Source organism: Gopherus flavomarginatus, chromosome 11 (genome assembly GCF_025201925.1).
Source record: "Gopherus flavomarginatus isolate rGopFla2 chromosome 11, rGopFla2.mat.asm, whole genome shotgun sequence".
Lineage (NCBI taxonomy): Eukaryota > Metazoa > Chordata > Testudines > Testudinidae > Gopherus > Gopherus flavomarginatus.
Window position 1 is genome coordinate 12,635,127 of NC_066627.1, and position 16,730 is coordinate 12,651,856.

The 16,730-nt window shown below is 42.7% G+C and overlaps 1 pseudogene; it reads left to right on the forward strand.

The window, feature by feature from the left end:
* Nucleotides 1–11,990: 11,990 nt before the first annotated feature.
* Nucleotides 11,991–12,964, forward strand: LOC127030782 (olfactory receptor 1020-like; annotated as a pseudogene).
* The last annotated feature ends 3,766 nt before the right edge of the window (nucleotides 12,965–16,730 follow it).

Here is a 16,730-nt window from a genome sequence, read left to right on the forward strand (position 1 = left end):
AAAACCTTGCATCATTCTGGAAGGCTGACCTTTGTCATCATTTGTTACTAAAGGTGGCTCAGATTTCCTGGCAACATCACAGCGAAGTCTCTGTGGAGAGAATTCCCATGTGGTCACCAAAGCAGATATAGGTGATTGCAATGCAGCACTTGGGGAATCATGCTGCATAGGTGACTGTTTGCGTCTGTGCAAGAGCATGAGGCAGGAATTTATATAAAGACACCTCTCTTTTGATGTCACTCTCCTCTCACCCCAGTTTTCTTGCAGTGCATCTCTGTGGACTTCAGTGCAGTTATTCCAGATTTATACTGCAGTAAGTGACAGGAGAATTGTTTCCTAATTTACTTCTTTTTTATCTTCATTCATTTCAATGATAAGTCAGTTACTATAATGTGAATTTAAGTGTATACATCTCTTATTTATTTACTTGTAATTTATTGATTTTCCCCCCAAAACACCCTAAGGGGAGAACAAGAAAAAGCAGAGGAACATAAAGGGAAAGGAATAAGAGGGGAGGAGAAGAAAAAGAAGGGATAAAGTGGGGAAGGGAGTGCAAAGGAGAGCAAAAATTCAATTTCCATCCACTGAGGAGTAATCAAAGGTTTTTAAAAAAAAATAGTGCTAATATTTTCAGATTTGTCTGAGGTGCCTCTATGCTGAAACATTATCTGCTCTTTCAGCCAAGTCTCTGTGTCAAGCTTCTATTCCTGGAGACATTCCTCTTTCTTCTTCACTAGTAGTTTTTGCACAGATGTAATTCATAAAGTCATGTGTGCTAAAAAGCCTTGAAATGGTTGATAAATTAAAAATTAGACAGTAACAGACTGAATCCCAGTGACAAATGAACCTGGTGTTATTCTAAATTAAAATCAACCATTCTAAGGCACTTCACACTGAGTCAACATTCAGTGCTGCAGAGAGTTGTCTGGGGTTATTTGTGCGGAGGTTGTGTTGTTATGTGGGTGATTGTGCTGATTTGTGTGTTTGTGCAGGTTGTGTTGTGTGGAGGTTGATTTGTGTGAGTGTGTACTACTGTGAGGAGCTTTGTCTGTTTGGGGCTACTGGTTTTGTTGGTTGTGCTGTGGGGATGATTTTGTTGATTTGTGTCTAAGGGGGTTTGAGCTAGGAAATTTGTGTCCATTTGTGTGAGCGGCAGCTGGGTCAAGTAATCCCAAAATTCTGTTCACTTTTTTGACTGCCGCTGCACATTGAGTGGATGTTTTCAGAGAACTATCCACAATGCCTCACAGATCTCTTTCTTATGTAGTAACAACTAATTTAGAATCCATCACTTTATATGTGTAGCTGGAATTACGTTTTCCATTACTTTGCATTTTTCTTCATCTGCCATTTTGTTGCCAGTCACCTAGTTTTGAGAAATCCTTTTGTAGCTCTTCACTCTCTGCTTGGGACCTAACTATTATGAATAGTTTTGTGTTATCTGCAAATTTTGCCACTTCATTGTTTACCCCTTTTCCCAGATTGTTTATGAATATGTTAAATAGGACTGGGTCCAGTACAGACTGCTGGGGAATACCACTATTTACTCCTCTCCATTCTGAAAACTGATCATTTATTCCTACCCTTTGTTTCCTATCTTTTAACCAGTTACTGATCCATGAGAGGACCTTCCCTCTTATCCCATGACTGCTTACTTTGCTTAAGAGCCTTTGGTGAGGGTGTGACGTTGCACTCCATATGTTTTATGAAAATATGCTTGTGAATATAGCGTAACTGGAATATGCTTTACACTAAATACCACTTGTATCGTGTCATTAGAAAGCTTGTAATCTACTAAGCGTGTTCATCCTATTTGTTTGCATGTGTTATTTCTATATCTGGACTTTGGGGAATAAGATATAAATTTGTATCACTGATGTAAACATATTAGGGGGAGGCCATTAAGGGTGCTCCAGAAACACTCAATTGTAAATGGCCTTAGTTACTTGAAAGCCTGTGTACATGTGGGCCAGCCCATGAGGAGTGGAAACCATGTCACCCGATAAAATTCATCTTAAACTGGTACTTTTCTATTTAGAACGAGGGATGGAGACCCAGGGAGACAAAAGATTCCCACCTTGTGCCAAAGCTACGAAGGAGTCCAGTGTGTGAAAGAAGCTTATTGGAACATCTTTGAGGGTGAGATATTACCTGTAATCAGTTTCTTAATGTATTAGGCTTAGATTTGCGTGTTTTATTTAATTTTGCTTTGTGACTTACTTTGTTCTGGCTGTTATTATTTGAAACCACTTAAATCCTGTTTTATACTTAATAAAATCACTCTTTGTTTATTGATAAACGCAAAGTAAGTGACTAATACCTGGGGGAGCAAACAGCTGTGCATATCTCTCTCTCAGTGTTATAGAGGGGGAATAATTTACGAGTTTACTCTGCATGAGCTTTATATGGAGTAAAATGGATGTATTTGGGGTTTGGATCCCATTGGGAGCTGGGTGTCTGGGTGCTGGAGACAGGTAACCTGCCGAGCTGTTTTGGTTAAAGTCTGCAGCTTTGGGGGCATGGCCCAGACCCTGGGTCTATGTTTCAGCAGGCTAGTGTGTCTGGCTCAACAAGGCAGGGTTCTAGAGTCCCAAGCTGGCAGGGATAATAGGCTCAGAGATAATTTCAGCACACCAGGTGACAGTCCCGAGGGGAACTCCGTGACCGAACCCATCACAGAGTGACCTTGTCAAAGGCTTTCTGAAAATCTGAATACACTATACCCACTGGATCCCCCCGTCCACATACTTGTTGACCTCGTCATAGAATTCTGGTAGATTGGTGAGGCATGATTTCCCTTTACAAAAAACATGTTGACTATTCCCCAACAAATTATGTTCATCTGTTTCTGATAGCTTTCTTGGGGGTTTAGTTTAAAGGTTACAAGGAAACAAATGCATCTGGGGTTAGCAGAGAAGAGTCCACAAGCTTACAGAAAATAAAAGGAATAACTCTAATCACGTCTATCTAAACATTCCTTGTCCCAATTAATCCTTCTAGGATGAATTTTCATACCTGGTCCAAACTTTACACAGCATTCCAGCTGCCCCCTTCTCTTCAGGCCAGAGAGAGAAACAGAGAGACAAAGAGAAAGCTTTTTTCCTCATTTTAAAAAGTTCTAGCCTTCCCATTGGCTCTTTTGGTCAGGTGCCCACTTCCTTTTTTTATCTGGGGGACTTTTTAATCCTTTACAGGTAAAGCAAGAAGCCACCAAGAGGGACTTTAAAGCTAACTGGCTCGCTGGGTGTCCATAAAAGGAGCTCCTCCCTCCAGCTTCATTTATTACAGGTAGTTTTCAAAACGTCACCTTTAGGTCCTTTTGAAAATATTCCATGAATGTTAGGTGTTACACAGCTGTCAGAAAGAATGGTGCAGAGAAATGAACATGCTATGTTATTCCTTTTAGAATCATAGAAGATTGAGGTTGGAAAAGACCTCAGGAGGTCATCTATTCCAACCCCCTGCTCAAAGCAGGACCAACACCAACTAAATCATCCCAGCCAGGGCCTTAACAGAATGGAGATTCCTGCCCAGGATGCTGGCCAGTCTCCTGACTGGGGACAGAACCATCTCTGTTAGAGGCTGCATCATACAATTTTATTTCTTTGGTTCTCTGGCAACCACTGAATGTTCTCTCTTATCTATGATGTCTTATGATCGGTATTTAGCGATATGCAAACCCCTGCATTATGCAGCACTTATGAACAGTAAATTCTGCATCAAGCTAGTGGTTGGGTCTTGGATAGGTGGATTTACATCTATTGCCATGTTAATATTTATGATGTCCCAGTTAACATTCTGTGGCCCCAATGACATTGACCATTTCTTTTGTGACTTAACCCTAATAATAAACCTGTCATGCAGCAATACTCACATGCTGGAAGTTACTGCTTTATACAATCCTCTATATTCACACTGCCTCCAATTCTATTAACACTGGCATCCTATGTTTGTATCATCTCTGCCATCCTGAGAATCCCTTCCACTATTGGGAGGCAAAAAGCCTTTTCCACTTGCTCCTCCCACCTCATTGCGGTGACAATTTTCTATGGGACTCTAGTCATTATGTATTTGCTATCAAGCTTTGATGCACTAAAGGACCTAAACAAAGTGTTCTCCGTCTTCTATGGAGTCGTGACCGCACTGGTCAACCCCATCATATACAGTCTGAGAAACTGAGGTAAAGGAAGCCTTGAGAAAGCTCTCCTTAGATTTTTTGTCTTTGACAAGAATATAGATATTTCAAGATAACAGACATATGTGTAATGGGGTAATCATTGGGGCATGAACTTGCAAAGTCTGACTCATGTGAGTAGCCCTAAATTATCTTAGTGTGCCTGTTGAACTAGTGAATATCAGGATAAGGATATTTTGAATTCAAGGACAGATTTTAATGGCTCAGTCTGTGTGTTGAGCACCTGTGGTCATGTGATAAAATCGGGGGAGGAGGGTATTAGTGCATCAAGATACATTCTGAGACATACACTGTGCCAGCACTCACACTCAAAGGTCTGAAGAATACTGTGTATCATCTCTGAACTTTGATTACTTATAATTTGAGCATAGATGAGTTTGCAAGAAAATATCTTAATTACTTCATGAGAATAAAATATTTTAAAAGGTATTTTTAGCATTTTAGCATTAATTTAGCATTTGTCCCCTCTCCTACCTTTTCCCCGAATGATCTTACAACTGAAATAAACCATACTGTTCACACTTTCCATAATGTTAAAACTGATTTAAAATATTTCTGTAGGCTATGTTTGTAACCATTAGATTTTAATGATGCTAAATTGTTAAGAAAATTTGTCTAATCATTAGATTAGGAATAAATTATGCACATGGCTATGTCAGCAGCTCAGATCACTCTTAAGTGCAGCCATGATGACATCACAGATAAGTTGACCAATCCTCACTCTTTCTTTCCTGCCAATTCGTATGCTGCAGGTCTATATCCTAAAATGATTCCATGAGAGAAGGTAAATGTATGGATATGCCAAGATTTCTCACTGATGACTTGGCCTTCATCAGTTGTTATTAAATGTTCCATGGCTACATGTTACATACTCCTGTGCTGCATCCAAGAGGTGGGTCACACAGCCCCAGGAGCAGCCAAAGGAAGGGTTTATGACTCAGGAAGAATGCTCCCCATTTCTCCTTGGCAGCAGTAATTTGCTGCTGACCAGGTCACTGGGAATGGAAACTAACATTTTACCATTCCCTGATCCTTCCAGGCTACAGCCTGCCGAATTCGTCCGCATCCTTCTTAAAGTGATGTGTTGCTGCTGCAGTGTTAAAGCTGCTAAGTTCTGCTGTGTCTGGAGCTCTGACATCAACTACACTAACAGGGAATGCAGCTTATCAGACATTGATATTGTTCATAAACAAAGACCACAGGCTGGGTTCGTTGGTGAAGTTACTCAGCCAGGTTTATTTTTGATGAGGCACAGTCCTAGATCCCCAGCTCAATGGTTACATGTACACTACCGCAAGCATGATCAAGACATGGGCACTGGCTCAGTAAAGATGCCAGGATCCTGTCCCTTAGGCTGGCACACAGAGACTCCTCCTGTGACTTCTCCTTTTACACAAATAAGTTATGTATTACACACCAGACACTGTGTTACTATCTATACCTTGTAACTGCTAGCTCCAATGAAACATCCTCCTCCACTATCCTGTCATTCTTTCTTTATCATACGAGGGGTCAGTGTGTCTCTGTACCATCTCCTAGGAACATGCTTACACAGTTACTTAAACTCTGGGTGTTCCTGTACCATCTTCTCAGGTCAGCAATGTGCTTACTTGGTGTTCGCTGATAGTTGGTGCATTGCTATTTGCCAAGGCCAGGCCTTCTCTGGTTCACAGACTTTGGTTCACACTGCTAGTTATACCAAGGGCTCCAGCAAGGCCTACATGTGGCACTCGGAACTGGACACAGTACTGCAGCCGAATCCTCAGCAGTGCTGAGTACAGCAGCCATACAACGCTCCTGTTGATACACCCCCAAAGTATATGAGCCTTTTCCTCAACTGCATCACAATGTTGGTTCATATTTGATTTTTGATCCACTGTGACTCCCAGTTACTGCAGGACTCTGCCTGGTCAGTTACTGCCCATTTTGTTATTGCTGTTCATTTGATTTTTCCTTCCAAAGTGAAATACTTTGCACTTATCACTGAATTTTATCTGGTACCATGCACATCAATTCTCCAATTTTGTCACATTTGTTTGGAATTCTAATCCTGTCCTCCCAAGTGCTGGCAACCCCCTTTAATTGAGTGTCATCTGAAAATTTTATAACCTTACACATAAGACAAATGTACACATGGAGTACATAGATACCAGCTAGCCCTGCCAAAAATATTGAACCTTGAATCACCATAGGCCTTTACCACTTGATCTAAAGGAATATCATCTTTCCATATGAATTAGTAGCAAGCAGCTATATTTGCTTGCTGCTGATACTAGAGAGAAACAGAATCTTGTTCACATAAATGGTGCTTTTTCACATTAGGGTATCACTTTTACCAAACATTCATCTTATGGATACGCCAAGAAGGAAAGTCGGGAGCCAGCATGGTTGCAGTATGCATGGCATTTCCAATTGTACTCAGCTATGGGGAAAGTTTCTAGAGCCAAGTGGCTACCAATCTTTGCTAAAAAACTATTTACATTATGTGTGGGGACATGGCTTAGGACAGGGAATCAAAATTCAATTGTCTTTGAATCCTAAGTCTGCATTGTGACTCACATCAGTAGCCCACTAACTCATGGAATTTTGCCTGAATAAGAATTCACTAAGTCCCCCAAAGTTAGGCATTGACTTTTACAGGGATTTGGGGTTTGCTATGCATGGTTGCCATGGGGAGCACATATTGAAGAGGCATGGCAGAATTGAAGCAGATTAATGCCTGGCTGGTAAAGAGAAGCAATTCCCATTATTGAGTGCTGTATGTGAGAATGGACAGGGGTTGCTGAGGAAACAGAACAGGTCCTCTCAGATCCCATCCAGGCGACCCTGTTCTTCCTACCTGCCATAGTGTACAACACTGAACTAGTCACACTTTATAGGGGGAGACTTGGACCCCAGAAAGGGCTGAGAGGTGGAGAGAATAGAAAGGAGCCATCTCCCTTCCCTCCAGGATGCAGGAAGACTGAGGAAGATCCTGAAATGCTAAAGAAGAGTAGTAACATAGTGGTCTAACTCCAAGGCAGGAATGGATCTGCTCCCAACTCTGAAATGAAGATAGTAGAGGGTCACCTATAGGCATGCTCAGCATGCTGGCTACTGTTAACATCTGTGTCCTTATGGTATCTCACCAGGATACTACAGCAACATGACACCTGTCCCCCCAGGCACAGTCACTACAAAGCAACATTTATGATCATTTTGCAGCTTTCTCTGATGACCAAGTGACCTCTCCCCTCCTCTTCAGCTTTTCCAGCCCTTTTGGATTGAAGCTGCCCATTCTATAACCCACCCCATATCAGATGTAGTAGAGTGTGCACTTATCCCTGCAACACCTCCCACTGGTCTCTCAGGGAATTAGCTTGATTTCCAGCCCAGAGCACCCTCTGCAGGCCAGTGATCTGCCACATCTTGGCCCTCCATGTCCCTCCCAGACCCAAGTGCCCATTTTCTCTCGTGTGCTGCCCCCTGGCAATACCCCAACAATCTCGTAAGTCTCCTTTCTCCAGAGAGCCCCCACCCACTACCCCCACCTCACCTCATCTCATTCTGGGCTACTGCCAGTCCTTACCTAGCCCCTGCTCAGTGGACAGTCTGCAGTATAAAAGCCACTCATCACAGGCAAGGAAGTTTGACCTGCTGCCTCCTTCTACCACCCAGTACCTCTACGGGCCTGGAACCAGGCCCTGCAGCCTGGGGAGTCACCAGCCTGGAGCTTCCCTGGTTCTTCCCCAGCACTGCTTCACACCCAGGTACCTTCTTACTCCCCGCCAGGCCAGGCCAGGCCAGGCCAGTCTCCCTCCACAGCTAGAGGTAAGCCTCTGCTCTGCTGCCCTGGCCTTCTTATAAGGCCCAGCTGCCCTGACTGAGGCGCGGCCCAGGTGTACCTCCTTCCCTAGTCAGCTTTGGCCTTTTCTCCTAGACCCTACACTCTCCCAGGGCTGGCTTCTACCTTGTCAGGGCTGAAACAGGTAACTACCCCACTACAAGCAGAAACTTGGCATCATTCACAGCTGACCTTTGTCACCATTTGTAACTAAACAATAGCTCTAGTTGCCTGGCAACATCACATCAGAGACTTTTTGGTGAGAATTCCCATGTGGTCACCAGAGCAGATATAGGTGGTTGCAATTCAGCCATGGGGAATAGTGCTGTGAATGTGACAAATGTGCAAGGCAAGAATTTATATAAGGGCATTACAAAATTGAAGAGAAAGAAGAAGTCACCTCTCTTTTGGTGTCATTCTCCTCTCACTTATTACAGTTTTACAGCAGCGCATCTCTATTGACATGAGTTTACACTGGGGTAAGTGACAAGGCAATTGTTTCCTTTAAACTCCTTTAAACATCTAATCCTTCTTTATTTAAATGTTAACTCAGTAATTGTAATGTACTCTTACCTGTGTACATTTCTTATTTATTTGTTTGTATTTTTCTTTTCCCCAAAATGAAGTAGAGAACAAAAGCCTCCCCCAAAAAATAAAATAAAGCAGAAGTACAGAAAGGTAAATACATGAGAGAGGAGGGAAAAGAAGGGGGAAGAATGGGCAGGGACAGGAAAGGAGAGTGACATTTCATATTCCATCCAGCAGGGATTAATCAAAGTTTTTTTTAAAAGTTAGAGTTATTTTAATCAAATTTGTCTGAGGTCCCTCTTCTCTGAAATGTTACCTACCATTTAGCTGCCAAGTCAGCAAAGTCACTGTGCCAAGCAATCTGGAGACAATCTGCTTACTTCTTCACTAGTAGCTGGAAGCCTGCACTGTTCCATGAGTGTATCTCAAAGTCATGTGTGTTAGAAAGTCCAAAAGTGGCTGAAAAGTTAAAAACTGGACACTAATCAATAGAGAAGCACAGTGATAAATGAACCTGGTGATATTCTAAACAAAAAGATCTCTTAATGTTCTTGTATCTACTTCCATCACTTCACACTGACTCAACTGACATTCTAGTCTTTGAACAGATGTTTGGAGTTCTTGTGTGTGCTGGTTGTGTGAATTTTCCAGCCTTCTCGATGTCATCAAATATTAGCTTTCCTTTCCCACTAAGTAGAGGACCTACACTTTCCTTTGTCTTTCTCTCACTACTAATGTACTTTTAATTCCTCTTTTTATTGCCTTTGATGTCCCTTTCTAATTGCAACTCATTTTGTGCCTTAGCCTTACTGATTCTGTCCCTGTACACCTGTGATATACTTTTGTACTCCTTCATAGAAATTTGTCCATGTTTCCACCTTTTGGAGGATTCCTTTTTGATTTTCAGGCTTAGAAACTTCAGACTGACACATGGAATGACAGTCCTAGAATTTATTACATAGATCGTAATTTCAACTGAGTCAGTCCTGGACTATGTTTGGAATTTCAACCTAACTGCCTTATTTTGCCACTGAACATCTTCTTCAATGACAATTAGAGGAATAAATCTCATCAAAACATCTGTAACTGTTACAAAACCTGAGCCCCTTCATTCTGGAGTAAGTCAAAATTCCAGGCTGGCTTAATTTCTTTCTGGGTGGGCCCGTACCCAGGGGCGGTTCCAGGCCCCAGCATGCCAAATGCGTGCTTGGGGTGGCAAGCCACAGGGGGCGCTCTGCCGGTCACTGCAAAGGCGGCAGGCAGGCTGCCTTCGGCGGCTTGCCTGCGGAGCGTCCGCTGGTCCCACAGCTTCGGAGGACCTCCCACAGGCAAGCCACTGAAGGCAGCCTGCCTGCCATGCTGGGGGTGGCAAAATCCTTAGAGCCGCCCCTGCCCATACCCTGCATTCCATGTTCCTACTGTGTATGAGTTATGCTCCTGCACCAAATGGAAAATTGCAGGGTTATCCTGACGACAACAAACACACTTAAATACATTTGTGCGTGAAACTATTCCCAAGAGTTTATTTGCCAATTGAAATGTTGGGTTCCAGCTGTGTGTTTTGATACTGTAGGAGCTGGGGACATTAATAGGAGTTAGGCATTTATTTATTTATTTAGCATGTGCATTAATTATGTGCCAGACTATCTTTGCAGTTATTCTGAATGAATGAACAACATCTTTCCGTGTCTCCACCTAGGTTAGGTCACTATACCATATTTCCAAATTCCCATCCTATCTGTGTTTTTCAGCAGCAGCAATGGGGTTATAAAAAAAAGGTTAGGTTCAAATAATAAAAACAATGAAAACAATGAGTTAGCTGAAAAACTCTAATGGCACCAGAAGCCTTGTGACATTAGAACCGGAAGAATCTGTTCCATTCTTTGGATTACTAAATATTCCTGTGGCTTTCTTTAGTGGGGCAGTTTTGAGTTTCAGTCAAGGGGAAAACTTAGATGCAAGTGTAACCTCCTGGTCCAATTCCCCATTCAGAATGGACCCTGGACCATTGTGATTGAATCTGACCTCTGAATCCCATGTTCTACTGAGTTGCCTGGATCCAGGTAGTGACTGTGCACTGTTCCTAGATGTGGTCCTGTCAACAATCCCCGTGTTTCATCAGGAGTGAACCATTCAGTGATGATGGCCTTTGATGGTGTTGTCACTGCTCTCCAGGCATATCTTACCCCACAACCTGTTATAGGTTTCCTTCTACAAAAGAGATGATCCCATCCAGAGAGATGGTTGCAAATAGAAATGGCATTCATCAAACCAACTGGAATTAGCAACTGGACAAAGACATATTCCCCAAACCGTATCCAAGCAGACATTGGCAGACCTCCAAAATCAAGCTATACAGATTATGCTCTGCGTCATGTTTAAAATGTTCAAAGTGCCTATCCACAAGTTAAGGTGGATTAATACATTTCAAAATCTGTCTCTTAGGCATTTCTTGAAAATGTTGCCAGTAAATTTTAGGTGTTGAACCGCTGTCAGAAAGAATGGTGAATATCCTTGCAGAGAAATAAACATACTGTGTGATTCCCTTAAGGAGAGATTTCAGAGGTATATCAGTAAAATGAGGGGAGGGGGAAGAAAATGTATAAAAATAATGTGTTGTTAAACACAGAGTTGATGCCATATCTACAGAAACTAAGGTGAAAATATAAAAGTTTGATGCGACTGTGAGTTTCATTTAATTTCTCTTCCGAGAGTTTATTCAAAGATATGCATAGTCTCATATGATAACAGTATAATAACATAGCATTGTTATATTGCAGTAATTGTTATAATTATTAAAGAATTTTGTAAACTGTCTTAAGTATCATTAAATCCATTTTACACAAGACCAACTGAGCATTTGTAGAGCTCTAGTTTCACAAATCTCAAATCATATTAAGAAAAGCTAAGTGGTACCATCCTCATCATCTGTTTTATAGATGAGGGCACAGGGACCTGGAGGGGGAAAGTGACAAGCCAAGGACATGGAGTGGATGAGAAAGCAATAAAACCAATGTCTCTGGGATCCAATTCTAGTGTCCACTCCATTGGAATCTGCAGGACTCTGCAATGTAAATATGGGTAAAAGAGGTATGAGCCCAGCTTTTGGAGATGACTGGTATTTTGATTTGAAGCCAAGTGAGTGGCATTTAATTCCCTTAATCTCCAGTTGTAATCTCAGACATTGTGGTTAAAGTAATACACAGGGATGTTCAGGAGGCAGAAGAGATGTGTTCTGTCATGTAGATACCAGACAATAGGAACTATTCCAAAGTGATTTAATATGGGCACTTTCAAAAAATTTACCAAGAATGCCTCTGCCATCTGGAGTCTTGACTCAACCATTGACATTGCAACCAGCAGTGAGAAACCAGAATTAAAAAGTTGAGTTTATTGAAATGGGAGTTACACTATAAATTGGATTTTTTTGTATATTTTCCTTAGATGAAACTTATGGGAAAAAAACAACAGGGAAATGAAACATCCATCACAGAATTCATCCCCCTTGGATTCGGGAATGTCCCTCAGCTGCAGATCTTTCTCTTCCTGCTGTTTCTGGTGATCTACATTGTGACCATGACTGGGAACATCCTCATTTTTGCACTAGTTGTGGCTGATCATCAACTTCACACCCCCATGTACTTCTTTCTGGGGAACTTATCCTGCTTAGAGACCTGCTACAGCTCCACCATCCTGCCCAGGATGCTGCCTAGTCTCCTGACTGGTGACAGAACCATTTCTGTTTGTGATTGCATCACACAGTTATATTTCTTTGGTTCTTTGTTAACCACTGAGTGTTCTCTGTTATCTGTGATGGCTTATGATCGATATTTGGCAATATTGAAACCGCTACATTATGCAGTCCTTTTGAATAACAGGTTCTGCCTCCACCTAGTGGCCTGGTCTTGGATCAGTGGATTTAGTTCTGTTGCCATCATAATATTTATGATGTCACAATTAAGATTCTGTGGCTCCAATGAAGCTGACCATTTCTTTTTTGATTTTAGCCCAATAATAAAACTGTCCTACAGTGATGCCCACATGCTGGAAGTTACTGCTTTCATACATTCCTGCATATTCACATTGCCTCCATTTCTATTAACAGTGGCATCATATATTTGTATCATCTCTGCCATCCTGAGAATCCCTTCCACTACTGGGAGGCAAAAGGCCTTTTCCACTTGCTCCTCCCACCTCATTGTGGTGACAATTTTCTATGGGATGCTAGTCATTGTGTATCTGCTATCAGGCTCTGAGGCATTGAGAGACCTGAACAAAGTGCTCTCTGTTTATGGAGCCCAGCCCCATTGGTCAACCCCCTCATATACAGCCTGAAAAACAAGGAGGTAAAGAAAACCTTGAGGACAGCTGTCCTAAGATTTTTTGTCTTTGACAAGAATATAGATATTTCAAGATAACAGACATATATGTAATGGGGCAATCACTGGGATATGATCTGGCAAAGTAGCACTCCTGTGAGGAGCCCTAACTTATCTGAGCGTACCTGTTAAACTCCAGACTAGCAGGATCTGGACTTCTTGAAATAAGGGCAGAGTCTGGGTGTGGCTGACCTCTGGCTCTGTGACACATTTTGCAGGGAAATACCTGAGACTTGCACTCCCCTCCTCCACTGCTCCCACTTTAACAAGTGAAGAATACAGTGAATTGGCCCCCACACTTACAGTACTTATTCTGTGAGTGTGGATAAATTTTCCAAGAAATTGCAAGCAAATCTCTTGGTTGGTTTATGAGAATAAAAGAGTGAAATACCTGCCCTTTCAGAAATGTAAAATGTGTTGCTTTTCTTTGCTTTATCCCGAGTGATCTTAAAACTGCCAAGAGGAAAACAGCAGCAATTCTCACCCCTCCAGCAGCTGCATGACCCAGTCTCAGACCCACACAAGAAGGGGCTTGGGGTAGACCCTGTGACACTGCACCACATATTCTTCATAGTGATATTATTAAGACAAGATTGTGGTATAATTATGATGTATTTAATGCAAGATAAGTCATGTGAGGAGTCATTAGAAAAGTTATAATTTGTAGAATATGATTGTCCTATTTGTATGCATGTATCATTTTTGCATCTGAAGTTATAAATACTTACTATGTATCTGGGGGGGGCAGTCAAGGGACAGGGAGCAGGGGGGTTGGATGGGTTAGGGGTTTGGGGGGACAGTCAGGGGACAGGCAGCGGCTGGATAGGCATGGGAGTCCCAGGGGTTTGTCAGAGGACAGGTAGGAGATGAGGTCCTGGGGTGAAGTTGGGGGGGGTCTCAGGAGCGGGGAGTTGGGGACAAGGAGAAGGGAGGCTTAGATAGGGGGTGGGATCCTGGAGGACTGCTAGGGGCAGGGTGTGATCAGGGAGTGAGTGGGTTGGATCGGTTGGGGTTTCTGTGGGGGGCAGTTGGAGGGAGTGGATGGTGTCAGGGTGGGGCTACCCTCCCTCCCCATGGAGTGTCCTATTTATTGAATGTTAAAATTTGTATCCCTACTCTTCACAGTGCAGATCTCCATTCACAGCAGACTGCAGCATGAGGTCTCAGATACCTCACTTCCTCCTCCTTCCTTTCCTGTCGGCAGTGCCCAAGGAAATGCTGGGAAATGTAGTTCTTTCCCTGCTCCAGGGCAGGCTCTATAGGCAAGGAGCTAACCAAGGAACTACAGTTCCCTGGACCCCCTGCTGGTTCTCAACTCCCATGCGGGATCCCTGCCGCCCCTGCAAATGGGCTGCCCCAAGCACGTGTTTGCTTTGCTGGTGCCTAGAGCCGCTCCTGTTTGTAAACAACCTACAAAACACCCTCTGAGACTCTTTAGCCCATACTAAAGAAAAGCTACTAGATGCTCAGAAAAAGCAAAAGGTCTGGTATGATAAACATGCTAGAGAAGATTCATTCAAAGTAGGGGACGAGGTGATGGTCTTAAAGGCACCCCGGCCCATAAGCTAGAAGAGTCATGGGAAGGGCCATTTACGGTCCAAGAGCACCTGGAAGCTGTTAACTATAGCATAGCCTAAACAAATCCCACCTCAAACCTAAAGCCTAAAGTGTATCATATTAATTCTCTAAAGCCCTTTTATTCCAGAGACTTAAAGGTTTTTCAGTTTTCAGACCAGGGAGGAGATAACACTGAGTGGCCTGAAGGTGTCTACTATGAAGGAAAAAGTGACAGTGACATGGGAGAGGTGAAGCTTTCTATGACCCTCGGACGTATTCAGTGACAGCAGATCAAGGAACTGTGCACTATCTTCACACCCATGTTCTCAGCCACTCCAAGACAGACCAAATGGGCATACCACTCCATTGACACAGGTAATGCTCACCCAATTAGAGCCCAACCTTACCGGGTGAGTAGTATAACTCTTGATAGTATTCTTCACCATGCATTTTTGACAGGTTTCTATGCCCCTTTTAGGGCTTATGTCCTGCCTTCCCACCCCATTGCTGTCGGCCATTTTGAAAAAATGTGTATATATATGTGTTTGACTAAGGGAAGTGTTGTGTATGTTTGTGCTTGGGTACATGGGAAAAAAAGGTTGAAAGAAGAGTGTGAGAGAGTGTAAAGATCAAAAAAGAGTTTGAGTAAGGTTTAGAGAAAAAAGAAAATTTGAAAGAAGAGAGGTAAGTTATTGAAGAAAAGAGGATAGTAAAGGCAGGGCATGAAAGAATAGAAAGAGAAGAAAGTAGGGGACTAGGTGATGGTCTTAAAGGCGCCCCAGCCCATAAGATAGAAGCGTCATGGGAAGGGCCATTTACGGTCCAAGAGCACCTGGGAGCTGTTAACTATAGCATAGCCTAAACAAACCTCACCTCAAACCTAAAGCCTAAAGTGTATCATAAAGAGAAGAAAAAATAAAGCAGTAGAGGTCTGTGTTACTGGACACATGCAGAGTGAGACATCCTACCCCAGCGACTGTCAGTAGTGAAATGATAACTGTTCTGGGTGGCGAGTCTGGGGAGCTAGTCCCTCCTTTTGGTGGATCAATCAGAGGTTGTTTTACAGCTAGGTCACAGAATGCAGTTGTTAAACCAATCCTAGCGTCCCAAAATTTTAAACAAGAGCCTTTTAGAAATGAGCTGTTGTGTGGTGGGTTATTTGAAAAACTCACCAATGAGCATTTGGCCTTGTGTACAAAAACACATAGTTTTGTGAGCAGGATTTTAAAACAGGGAGACTAGACACAAAGACATTTTGTCAAAACCTATTCCCAGATTTGGACCTTAGCGTCCAAAATATGGGAGTTAGCATGAAAACCTCCAAGCTTAGTTACCAGCTTGGACCTGGTAAAGCTGCCACCACCCAAAAAATTAGAGTGTTTTGGGGCACTCTGGTCCCCCCAAAAACCTTCCCTGGGGACCCCAAGACCCAAATCCCTTGAGTCTCACAACAAAGGGGAATAAACCATTTCCCTTCCCCCCTCCAGGTGTTCCCTCCCTGGGTTCCTGGAGAGATACACAGAAGCAAGCTCAGTGAATCTAAACAGAGGGACGCCATCCTCCCTGTTTCCAGTCCTGGAAACACAAGTACTTCCCTCTTCACCCAGAGGGAATGCAAAGTCAGGCTAGTAAATCTAACACACACACATTTCCCCCTGACTTATTCCTCCCACCAATTCCCTGGTGAGCACAGACTCAATTCTCTGGAGTTCCCCACTAAAGAAAAACTCCAACAGGTCTTAAAAGAAAGCTTTATGTAAAAAGAAAGAAAAATACATAAAAATGGTCTCTCTGTATTAAGGTGACAAATACAGGGTCAATTGCTTAAAAGAAATATGAATAAACAGCCTTATTCAAAAGAATACAATTTAACACATTCCAGCAACTACACACATGTAAATACAAAAGAAAACAATATAAACCTTACTGCCTTACTATATTTGTACTTACAACTTGGAAACAGAAGATTAGAAAGCAAGAGACAGAAATCCTCTCATAGCCAAGAGAGAGACAGGCACAAGACCAAAGAACAAAGGACTCACACACAAACTTCCCTCCACCCAGATTTGAAAAAGTCTTGTTTCCTGATTGGTCCTCTGGTCAGGTGTTTCAGGTTACTCCTTTCCAGGTAAAAGAACATCAACCCTTAGCTATCTGTTTATGACACATGTCTAGTACATGACACTTACAGAAGCCAAGAAGCCGCAATTGCCCCTGGATGCACAGTCCATGTTCAGAAGGGAAGGCC